Source organism: Oculina patagonica, chromosome 6 (assembly GCF_052425735.1).
Source record: "Oculina patagonica isolate OP01 chromosome 6, crgOcupat, whole genome shotgun sequence".
In the NCBI taxonomy this organism is placed as follows: Eukaryota; Metazoa; Cnidaria; class Anthozoa; order Scleractinia; family Oculinidae; genus Oculina; species Oculina patagonica.
The window spans coordinates 22,412,285-22,425,320 of record NC_135763.1 but is presented as its reverse complement, the minus strand read 5'-3'; the positions used below and the strand labels follow the sequence as shown (position 1 = coordinate 22,425,320).

The window sequence follows — 13,036 nt, the reverse complement described above, 5'->3', positions numbered from 1 at the left end:
TGGCGTTAGTCACATAATTTGTGCAAAGACATTTTGCAAGGGTAGTAGAAAGATATCGCGCTTCGGCCGTGAAAGTCTCAATTTGGGGGCTTTTCTTTACAACCCTTACTTCAATGTTCTTGGGTTAAAAAATAATGGCCCACCGTCTCGCTCAACAAGATTAAATTATTCATTGCAGTGGTCGCAAAATATTCAGTCTGCACAGGCGCAGTGCTCTCATTTGAGTCTGAGCCGGGATCATATAGACGTTATTAATTAAGCAGGGTCGGGTTGTTCGAAAGCAGTGTAACACTAATCCAGGACTAAGAGTTGATCGAGGGTTCGATTTCTCTTGTATAAAAGTGTTTTATTGCTTATGTTTTGTGGAGTTTGAGATTAACCGGCGTCAAAACTGGAGGACAGAAAATATAAACAGAAAACCTCACTGAAAAGTAAAAAATAACTGAAATACTGAAATCAAAGTTCATCGTAATCCTCGATTAGTTTAGTGTTGCTTTCAGCAAGCCGGCCCAGGTCCCTTTTACTAAGTACTTTTTCTAGCGGAGCTTTTCTATAGAAACTGAAGTGCGCACTTCGATAAGTTAAGACGTTTATATTTGTGCCCTTTTCTCCCCCCCCCCCCCCCCGCGTGGGGGGGGGGGCGCCCCCCCCCCCCCCCCCCCCCCCCCCCCCCCCTTTTCCCCCCCTACCCCCCCACCCCGCCAACCGCCCAGGACAGCACCCTTTTCTGTGTGCTTATGTGAGAGTGCTTTCATTTACAGTAGAACCCCGGTAACTCGAACTCGGATAACTCGAACCCCCACACCCCAAAATTTTACCGCTAACCAAACCCCGCTAGCTCGAACTGTTTTTCGTTTTCCTTCAGAGTTCGAGTTACCGGGGTTCACCTGTATAATTGTTGTTGTTGAAGGCAAGATGATAAAAAGGGATCTGGAGGATAAATAGGGCTACCTGTGTTAGACTTGCTTCCCATTCAGGGTAATGGCAATATCCTAGTTGCTTCTTGCAACGAAAACCAGGATTCGTTCCAGCAGTTTATGGTGAAGAGAGCCCTTTGAAGTTGAGGGGTGATAATAACGGTACATTTGCGCGCTCGACGGAAGAACGTCGCGATAGTTAAATCACTCCTATTAGCCTCGCAACTGTTTGTCACAACGATGAATTGAGATTGGAATTTTTTTCCACGGAAGTTATTTAAAGTTTAACTAACACCCAGTTATGTAATCTAGAATGCAAAAATAAAACACAATATGTGGCGGCTCGAAACCCGAACCGCAAGAGCCTGAATACGGCGTATTAACCATTCGTCCTCCGCGTCTCTCACTTACCTGCGAGAGCAGACGCATTTCCGGCCGTCACCTCGGCTTATGGCCATTTATATTTAGCTTATTACTAAATCTTTTGTAAACGCTTTTTCGATTTCTCAGCACCGATTCAAGCAGTGGGGTTACTGGGAAAGAACAGCTTAGCTTGCCTGTGTTCAATCTAGCCTACTTTTCAAAGAAAAAAATTATTTAAAAAAAAATCATATTATTGCGATCATCAACAAAAAGATATTTTCTTTAATCGTTATGTTTGCTAGCTTACTTAAAAAAATTACCATTTATTCCTATAGTTTACACCTTAATAGGCCACGTGGGATATTGCAAAACACGAAACTGTGACTGTACATCACAAACCAAAGTGCCAAGTGAATTTCCAACTGAGTTGTTTGTTTTGCTGATAAACCTTATAAAAGCGCCGTGATCTCTAGCTTTTAGGAAATTAGAACAATTTTCCAGGTGGTTTACCGGTAATGATCAATGCGCCGGTGCCCCACTCAGTTATTGTGTTGTAAATTAAAAATGATGAAAACAATATCCAAATTTAAAATCTGTATGGAAAAAAACTTCAGATTAAACTGGACTAACATATTCAAAAACACTAAGTTGAATTTATGAAATGGAATCTTCACATAAAGGCATACTCCTCTCACAAATTCAATGAGCTGATTCCTTGTCGTGTGAGCACTTTAATCTTGAATTTTTAAAATAACGCAAAACCATAGTCTATTAAAATCAGGATTTGTTTGCAGGTGGGAGAGATATTTTGCTTGTTCTCGTTTAAAGGGACCTTTAACAGCACTCTCACAGAGTCACATGCCTCATGATAAAGAACAAAATGCTGAAGTGACTTTTATTTTATATTTTCAAACAAAAAACTGAGTGATTTCTCAGTGTTAATGGCAAGATAAGGTCATGATTATCACGAGTTAGGCAGGTGCTTGGAATATTACTTACTTATTGTGTTGATTACCAAAAATCACTTGACAGGCTATAAGCGAACTTTTCCACCAATAGTTACATCGTTCGTAATTATGATTCGAGTGTTGTTTGTTGTTTGAGTGACAACGGGAAAAGTCTTGATTTTGATTGGTGCTAACTAATTGGTGACTGGCATTGTATAAGAACAGAGCGAAAGCTTGCATTTCACCACTGACGAGTTCCACTGCCATCACTGAAGTTTAATTCAGGTAAGATGCTTGTTTGATGCTCTATGTATTATTTTGTTTTCCTATAAACCAAACCTCGCCCATCGGTTCCCTTCAATGTTAAAGCAAACAAAGCAAAATGTGCTAGCCTTTTTTCCAACGATTTTTTATTATTTTTTGTAGAAGGGGTTAAATTTTTTTCGTCGCGTAGTAATATTACCCTGTTTGCGCGCTAGAATTGAAAGACTACCCGTTTTTATTGCTGTTAAAATCATGTCAGGGCGTCAGCAATTTCTGAACCCAGCTGTCAATCAGACATTTTTTTCTCAGATTCAGCGTGAATTTTTTTTCAGTAAGTTAAACCGCACTGACGGTTCTTTCATTCTTCTATTAGAAACATCTTTATCATTAGTCTTTATCATTGAGAAGCGAAATGCAGAAAACATCCCGGCTAATAAGATAAAAGGTCAATCTTTGTCAAGCGCAGTTTTTTTATCGCCCTCGTTTCATCACTCCATTCAATAATTCAGTCAGTAGCATGCCAAAATGTGAAAAACTCTTCATTCGTCTGAAGGGAACTATTACCACGTAATGATCAAAGGAAGGATTCAGAAGTCTTATCGTCAGTTAAACTGTTTGATCGGTGATAGCTGCATCCTCTTTGAAACAACCGTTGTCGAAATAAACTTATAAGCAGTAAACAGTATCCCGCGCAGACATTAAAATCGCACGGTATGGTTAATATTCAACATCAAGGAAAATTCGGCGCAAAATAATGGAGAAAACTTCATCAGGTTCGAGATCACAGAGACTCCAGTTTGCGTTTAAAATGATGTAAACTAAATAAATATTTTGGCATTGAAACTGAGAAAGCTTTGATAAATAATAAGGCTTCTGCTAAGTGTTTTTTTTTTGTTTAACCCACCATTGTAAGCTTAGTATTGGGCATAAGTGGCAGTACATGAATTGTTTGGCAGCGCAAACCTTTAGGCCTCTCTTCATGTTGCTTAACATGTTTGTCTTCTTAATCTTTTCAATTAGTCATAATCCTAAAGTGATTTGATTGTTGCCTCACCAAGATACCGCTTGATTCAAAACCGTGAAAACAATGAGGAACGTCATATAAAATATTTCTTTTTTCTTATCTTTCTATTTTTCGGTTCTCGCAAAGGAGATTAAAGTTCATCACATTGGAAGATATTAATGCTTATTATTTCGTGAACTAAAAGCCCGCATGCACTGTTTGAAAATCCCGTGAAATCAAGTGAATAAAAAAAATTAGCACGCCAATTAACGCTGTGGCACACTTCATCATTAGAGTCAAAAGACTGGAAATTTCGGAATTTCATTGAATATTGCAACAGATGAACGAGCGCTTTTGGAAGATCAGAAAAAAAAAAGAAACTTGAATAACAAATTGAAACTATAACAACTGTTAAAGGTGGTCAATTTTCACATCGGAAACAAAGAAAAAAGGAAAATACCAAGATCAATTAGAAACCGACACCCCCAACAGAACGCCTTGATTACACCAAGCCTAGCGGGGAAAAAGAATCTTTCTTTCGGGCCACACTTGATAAATTATAAATTTATTCATCTTACGAACAAAGGACCAGATTGAAAACAAGACAGATGGTTGTGTCGATGCAATAGAAAAGCGGTAATCTTTGCCCACGCTGTCTTTGTTAAGGTGAAAACAGAAGTACGTGCGCTAACAATTGATGCTTTTTGTTTCCGGCAATTCAGCGCTTTCAAGTAACAGGTTGAAAACCAAGCTTGAACATAATTTCCGTTGTATAATACACGGCCAACTATTTCAACTTCACGGAATAGCAACTGATTTTGTCTTTGCAGTTTGTTATCTTTGGCAGCCGTTATCTAATATAAGTAGATAATTATATTTAATACATGGGAAGGTGTATGAAACAGTGGCTACGCCGTCGAGATAATTCATTAAAACATGGAAGGAAGTGATATTGATTTGTATTTTAAAGGGCCGTAGCATTTGAAAGACACCTTTCAACGCTTTTATTAAAGAAAAGGTATCGCTTAAGAGATTCAACCCAAATCAATAGAATCGTGGAACCTTCCACAGTCCCTTCACAGTTTTCCCTTTCAACTTCAATTATTTCATATGCCTCTTCTTTAAATACTATTGATATTATAGTGTAAACAGTCGTGATCACCCCAAAAAACTAAAGATTAATGCGTACAAAATTTAGTTTTTCAAAAAATAAGAAATAAAAAAAGTTGAAATCAGTGACAACAGGCTGAGAAAAAAGTATGTTATCGACAAATTGCACGAAAAGGGAGATTTTGGTGTTGTTGTAATTAGTAAAGAAGATACACTATTAACGGAGCTTTTATTAAATTAAATGGGCGCACTCCAGCTATTTTCCTTACTCGCCTTCAATTTAAAAGCAACAAGCAAACACTGACCATTTGAGTAATTGAAAGACAAGCTTTTGTTGTCGTCGTTGCCGGGTTAAGAGGTACTCTTTACATCCTAAAAAAGTTACGATGAGTTATAGGCAAAGAATGATCTGTCAAATATAAATTAGCAAGAATCAATCTTCTCGCGATAACCTACTTTTTTTCGTTATGCCTTTTTGTAAGAGCAAAGAAAGCCAAACCCAATTTCTTAGTTGTTTCCCGTGTTTGTGACCATGATTATTCATATACTGATTTATTTGCGCGTGGTGTTAAAGCTATACTTTTTTTTTTTTCCATTTTTTTTTTTTTTATATTTATTAAAAATTTTTTTTTTTAAAACACTCCCTCCCCCAACCACCCCAACACCCCCGAGGGGCCCATACAAGCTTCACTTAGTTACTTCGCAAATCTACCGCTCATCTGTTCCTAGGATGGGACTTTTTGACGGAAATTAAGGCAGTTTTGTCTTTCAGACGGTGCCTTAGATTTGCTCAATTTTAACATCAGCTACATTACAATGGAAGTCTTTTATGTAACATCAACTAATGCTTGTCGTCTTTACAAACGACTTCAATGTTCAATCTCCTTTAACCCAAATACGATGATTCGACTAAGATTACAACACAGCTCAATTTCATTAAATATTCGGGTACCGATGAATGGAATATCGGCAAAATATTTCCCCAAACTTGCGTTGAATGTCACCTTAAGTGAACTGAATTGCTTTTACATTCTGTCATGAGCTTGAGTTTTCCGTGGTTGAATTGTGATCCCACAGAAAATTCCGAAATAAAAGGCATTAAGATATTAAAGGTATTGAGTGAATCTGCAGAGACATTAAGAGCTTGTATTTTAAAGGTCTCAGTTTTTACTGTCTGAATATGTGAATTTCCGCAACACTTTGTTACAGTGTTTTGTTGTACCTATTCATTTATTCTGCTTGAAAAATTAAGGATATTAAAATTAATCACACAGTATTTAAGATACCATGATGTATATTTCGCAGCTCGCACGTACTGCTTTTCTGTGAGGGTCCAGAATGAGGGGCTATAGATCCCATTCCCCAGCCTATTGTTTTCCCAAGTTTTGTGATTGTGATTCCCAGTGCAATTGTTTTGTTCATGATTCCCAGTCCTAGTGAACCACATCTCATTTTCCCAGTGAAAATTTATCTAAATCCCAGTTCCGTATTACACCTTCAGGTCCCTTTTCTTTACGTCGTTTTCATAGCCAGCTGGATCGTAGCCATAGGCGTACGAGGCGGGGGGGGGGGGGGGGGCGAGGGGCGGCTGCAGCCCCCCCAGTGCCGAAATTTTTCGGGCAAAATGCTTAGAATTCGGGCAACAAGCCTAGAGAACGCATAAAAAATAAGCCGACAAATCTCAACATTACGATCGAAACGAATTTTGCGCGCGGTGGATCCAGTGTAAGATCTTGAAACAAAGCTGTTATTTTTACAAATGTGATGAAGCTAGTGCTTTGACTCAAATATTAAGTTCTTAGGGCTAACTCAAAACTTTCAACGAGATTTTTTAAGCCATTCATCCCTGAATGTTTGACGCGCTTTTGTATAATTTTCAAGTTGGGAAAAAACAATATAAAATGGCTTTCCCAAAATACTTAAAGTTTTGCTAAAAAAGAGTCAAGTGAATAAATAAAATATTTCCGAAGAAAAGATTTCGGTGCAATGACACGTTCGGGTAACGCCACGAAATTTATAAAAGAACTATCGTTCCTTTAATCAAGCAGGCAAGGTTTGTACACAACTATTTCAATGCACGTTTTTTATTTATTTTACGTGCCTCTTCATTTGGCTTTATTTATTTACCCATGCCATTTTTTTTTTCGGGCAATAAGGTATCCTCTCCCCCAGGTCCGAAGGTGCCCGTACGCCTATGATCGTAGCTGGACAAAAAGGCTCAGAATATGCGAATTCCTAATGTTACAGGCCAGTTTAAAACCTCATAACTAACTGACCTGCAGTTAAACAAATAAGATGAGCAATAAGTGATATGTGTGCTATTCTTTCTTCTTGCTTCCCATAAAAAATCTGAGTCTTGTATCACGTTTTTAGCAGTTCATAACTAACTTTCCTTGGAAATTGCAGAAATTCAGCTGATTGTTCAACATGAAGATTGTAATCATTTTGCTTGCGACCCTGTTGGTTTGCTCCGCTAGTTATCTGGAAGACACTGAAGAACTCGACTCCTGTAAGTAGATCCCTTTATACCAGTCAAATAAATTAAATCCACAGATCGTCCACACCTTTATCCTGAAACCTGGTAACAGAAACGACAACAGTTATTTCATTTATTTCCCGGCGATACAGCCACAGTTTAATGTTTGGAGTCTAGCGCCCCCGCCAGGAGAGAAGGGCAGTAGTTTCTTTGTCTTTATGGGGATCCTCCAAATATTATATCAAGTGAACATCAATGGTGGATGACCACCTCATCCACAAACTGTGATGATGTTAATTTTATCAATAAACTAAGCCTAATTGTTTTGAATTCTCCGCAGTTGACCGCCAAGAGCGTTCTTGCATTGAGAATAGGAGGATGTGCATCAAGGCTCGTTCAAGACCCTTTCTGTGCCAGAAAGGATATTACGCAAGATTTTGTCTAGATACATGTGGATTATGCTGGTAAACAAATTGAAAACTAACAAAACGCACTTTATAAACTGACATTCATTAAACACGCATTATCTTTATGTCTTAACGTTACATCTTTATGTGTTTGTTTGTTTTACTTTTTCATATATTCATGTCATATCTTCTCCATCTACGGGTATATTACGAACTCACAAGTGACCAGCTCCCAGTTGGCTTGATAGCTCAGTTGGTTAGAGCGCCGCACTAGTATCGCAGAGGTCATGGGTTCGAAAATTCAAGCCTGAATTTTTTCAGGCTTGCTTTTCTCAACTGCTTAAGTTGAGTACATTACTTCGATGATCTTTCATTTGCTTAAAATGTTTTACTTTTCTTTTACAGATCTAACAGCGCTGATATCTGCGTTTAATTGGTTGTACGTGAATTCAGTTTTCCCTCTAGAAGAAGTCATGGCTGATGGATAAAGCAAAGTTACAGCATTATGCAATCCTTCAAGTTTCTAGCTATTTAGTCCACTTGTATACATGTGTTTCATCTCAAGTCAGTAACACTGTTACTGCACGTTAATTAGCCAAGACAAAAATAAAGAAATCCATTGAAAACAGAAACAATGTTGTCTTCTTGTTTCCATATTGTTTAACAACTGTCCACCATTGGCCACCGACACTAAGGTGAATCAATTCTCATTAGGTGTGACGTACAAGGACAGTGGCAAAATATCGACGATCAAGTCGAAGCCCGGTCGAAGCTCAGGTGTTTTACGAATATTTAAAACAAAAATCTAAACCAGAATATGAACTGATAAGCAGAAAATGATTTATCATCATCATTACGTTTCGCGCCAGTAGACGCATATGGCCGCAACATTCTGCCTCCATACCACCTTGTCAATGGTTACCGCTCTCGCACTGTTCCAGTCTTTCCATCCGGCTTGTCGTCTCTTCACTTCCACTGTCCTCCTCCAGGTCTGTTTAAGTATTTCTTCTGAATTTACCCTCTGGTCTCCACCTAGTCCAGTCCCTGAACTCTCCCTTCCGCTCGGACTTTACAGGAGTTGTACTCAGGCGTGCAAAGAGAGAGTCCAGGATCACTTGCATGCGCATGCTTAGAACGAACCAATCAGAAGCGAGGAATGTGGCGTCACCAGCTTGAGACGCGCGCGCTAGAGTGAAAAAGCTCGCTCAAATGACGAATTCAGCTACGCGACCAAACGCGCGAATTAATGCAAGAAAAAATGTGCTAAATTGCATCCAAAACCAGTTCAATAAACAGCTACAAAATCTAGGAATAGTTGCTGGATAGCGAATCGTTGTGTTTTGGCCGTTAGCTTTAAGTAGACACTAACTAGCTAGGCTTTTTTAGTTATTCCACTGATCCTGCTTTATTACACGGTCGCTGAGGTGAACTTATCATCTGTGCGCGCGCGTTTTCAAAAGTGCTGTCAAATATGGTTTTCCCCGATTTAGGGGGGAAAACTGGCGCATGCACATGCAAGTTATTCTGGACTCTCTCTTTGCACGCCTGGGTTCTACCCCTATAAAGGGCGCGCAGAAGGGGGAGTTTAGGGACTGGACTAGTCTCCACCCTTAAGCCACTATGCATTCACAGGTAGGTATGTCCGATTCAATTCCAACACCGTCTTTTTATCTCATCCGTGATCGGGTTCATGTGCGCTATTTCGGTGATTCTTTCATTGCTCACTCGTATTGTCTATCTAATCCTTCTTTAACATTTAGACTGGAATGCATGTTTTTTCGTTTCTTCACGCTTGGTCATCCTCCATGTTCACATCCGTAGTGGAGTACTGATCTAACTAGTGTCTTATACAGTTTGACCTTGATTTTCTTTCCGATTCTTCTTGGGTTCAAACCCCTTCTTTCGACACTGACGCCCAAGTAGACAAACCCGTTTTAAACATCTTCAGCCACCACCTTGTGAAGTTTCATCTAATTCCCGTTCTTCTTCCCTCCGTTGTTTTTTTCATCGCCTAATCCAATACAAGAAGAAACAAAACTCCTGGCATGACACAGCCTTGCCTCACACAAGACAAATGTGTAATTTTATCAGTGATGAAATTAGGAAACAGTTTGTTCATAATTTTACAAGGCTTACACAATACATTAATTGGATTCTACTCTTTTTATAGTCTGTTCACATCTTTCTGCTATTTTCTCATTAAAATCCGGCATCCAGCGCGAGGGCAAAATAAAAGCCGCAAGAGATTTAATGAGCGCGAAAACAAGGGATAGGGTTTAAGGGGTGTGGTTAAAAGGGAAACTGAACCTTTATCTTCAGAGCAAAAGTGTAGTCTAAGAAACAATATAATGCTTACAGGCTTGCAGCACTTCTAAGTGACAGTTTACGTTGTACAGAAAAATGGTCGATAAGGCGCCGGTGTATTATGTAGTGTTCGGTATTTGATTAAATGTATTTTAGACATAAAAGGGTTCATCTAGTCATATTTACGTTTAACAGTTAATTATTAACGGCCATTTAACTGATAAATGACAAACGGCCCAAATTTTAACTGACAACTGACATTTGCATCCCTCATCCAGACCCTCATAGTGGTGAACTTTGGCGTTGCTTGTGACCCTGTCGGCTGCTGTGCTTTCCGTAGGTTTTCATCAAGCGACGTTATTTTTTTTTTTCAGTTTATTAGTTTCCGTCCACTATCACCTTTATGCCATTATTGTTTGGATTTCCATTCGGTTTCCTTATTAAATAGTAAGTAAATAGCGGCGCTTTAGCGCGCGAAGCGCGCCAGCGGAGCACCATGGGTAATAAAATTTGGTAAACCCATGAAGCAGAAAAAAATTAGTTATCGAATGCGCGTACGCACGCCCGCCCGCGCCTACAGACTCTCGGGGAGGGGGAGGGGAGTCACAAGGTAACCCGACCGGGGGGAGGTGAATGTATCTTATCATAACCCAAATAACGTTGAAGTTAACGACGGCTTGTATCTTTGATATTGGTCATCCGTGTCATGATCAATTGACAGCTGTCAAAACAAGGTATCCGCTGACCAGTATTACATGACCATATCGCGAGCGCAGGTGTACAACTTATCGAGGTCATGTGTTTCTTTAAGCTTACCGATGACCAGGTTATAGTTTTCCATTGAATCGCGGGCTCAAAACTTACTTGTTTTATCCAGGGTAATAACAGGATTTTGTAAGCGCAATTTCTGCGATTGGAATTGATGATTTATTTCGACTATAGATCTTTCTTGAGTAGTAAACGTTTAAATTTAAAGAACCAGAAAATAAGTGTGGAGCTCCGCTTTTAGGCTTGGCTTAATCTATATATTATAGCAGTGGCTTATAAGCGCTCGGCCTAATGCCCAAGCCTGGAGGGCCGGTTAATTTTTTGTCAGAGTTGTCATACCCTTTGTGTTTGTCTTCAAGGGCTTATGAGTGTCCATTCATCCGGAATAGAATCAGAGTTTTCCTTCTCCTAAACAGGTTGCCTTTCCACAGTCGCGAGGGCCGTCTACCCGGAGCAAGCTGGTTTTATGGCCCCAGCCACACGCCTTTGTACCTTCAGAATCTGCAATGGTAGCCCCGCGACCAGCACGCTTCTCGGATAGGAGCTAGGTTATGCTATTTGAGACGCTGGCAATGATAGGAGCATTTTTTAGAGGATGGGCGCTCGTCTCCATCTCCACCTCTTTTGCTATACCTAACCCATTAAGGCGCAAGCAGAAAATTGGACGCACAAAATACTTACCGACTGTTTCGTTTCTAAATATGTCAATAATATGACAAGACCATAATCAAACATCTACATTTGCAATCCACCTATCTGGGACCTGTGTACACTGTTTAAAATGGTTACTCGAGCATGCTCTTCTTTCACGTGACTAAGCACGCCAGATCAAGCTTGACTTTTCTTTGTTTTGTTGTACAATGTGTAGCCCATCATGCAGTATGGCAGACTTTTTACCATGTCTGTCTCACCGGTTCCAAAAGCAGCAGTTTATTCAGAACATCGTTTGTATTAAATTGGCGAAGAAATCGACGATGTAATCGAGAAACGTCTGGAAACTTTACAAGCTCGGTTGTTACTATTTGTATGCACAAAGTACAAGTGTCGGTACAAAGTACAAGTTCCTAATATTTTGATTTTGCAACGTGGCTAACGTAAAACCACGTCACGGGTTGAAAACGCTATATTGAATACAACGCATGTGGCATTTTACAAACGAGTGAGGTACAAGGTTTGCTGAAAAAGAAATCACAGAAGGTCAATTGTACCATACCGTGTGGCACTGCATTTTTGCAGACGTTTAAATTTGCGGACTGGCCATTTTTTGTTGCGGGAGCTATATTTTTGCAATTGGTAAAAAAAATGTTTTTTTCTTTCAGGGAATTCATTTTTGCTATTTTCAGGAAGTTTCGTGCTGTTATTTAAAAGACAATTTAAATATAGGTCAGACAACAGCGGATGTTGAAACGTTTTATTTTATTTTTTTTTTTAATTCTCAGTCTCGACTTCTTCTAGGGTGGTTGGTGGTTTTTCTTTGCGGCAACTTTTTTTGGCGGATCATGGGAAAAAAACTCGCAAAAATGGCCAAACTTAGAACCCACAGAAATAAAGTGCCACATTGAAGCACAACCGGGAGCACAGGTACAGAATGAGTAAAATTTTATACAAAATTCGGAAGATCTGGCTTTTTTGACAACTAAGAACTACTCTTGGCTTTTGAAAAGGGGTTTAAAATGTTAAATACGGATAAACAAAGAAATGACTAATTCAATATCACTCTTCGAATAATGTGGCACGCAATCCTACTGACATCCGTTGCTTCAGTGATTTCCGGCTCAGGTGAGTAATACATGTCACACGTCTTCTAAATAATCATTTTATTGTATTTAGATCAGTCAGATGAGAAGGCAAAATATATTTAACAGATACATTGAGGATTTGAACAGTGAAATAAATGTGATGCGAACTAAGCACATTTTAAAATAGGTTGTGACATTTTGTTTCTGGAATTTGAATAAAAGAGGGTTATCTTGTGTGAGCAGTGGCTTGGCGCTATATAAATTTTTAAATTAAGTTTAACGTAATATCTGAGCGCCTCCAATGTGCGTGGGAGTCACATAAGAAAGCTAATCTCATTTCCAAAACGTTAAATTAACTACAGGTAAGTTACAGGTAAGAGAATAAGAAAACCCGAAGAAAAACCGAAAAAAAAAAGTGAATGTAAAGTTTAAGTCGATATGCCTCACCCATATGAAGTTAACCGATCTAAGACTAGACTGACTGTGCGGAATAACTATTATAATGGATAAAAAAAAACTTGTAAAAACACTTGTAACTGGTAAAAAAAAAAAAATCCCTGAAAGCAGCCAATGAATGACACTTACAGATAGTGAGATTTTCACTGAGCTTATTAAGAAAGCATTATCGGCAAAAAAAGATATTATCTCTAATTCCTGACCAAAACAATGAATAAATATGTCTTTTCAGCGCCAATTGTCGTACATTGCACCAAACGTATAACCACACTTGATTAATTC

General features: G+C 39.0%; 1 long non-coding RNA gene across 1 annotated transcript; it reads left to right on the top strand.

The window, feature by feature from the left end:
• Window positions 1-2,435: 2,435 nt before the first annotated feature.
• LOC144657204 (uncharacterized) lies at window positions 2,436-8,116 on the top strand. The gene is made up of 4 exons (XR_013571475.1): window positions 2,436-2,512; window positions 7,011-7,113; window positions 7,421-7,544; window positions 7,893-8,116. It is a non-coding gene; the product is annotated as an uncharacterized LOC144657204 (long non-coding RNA).
• Window positions 8,117-13,036: the final 4,920 nt, after the last annotated feature.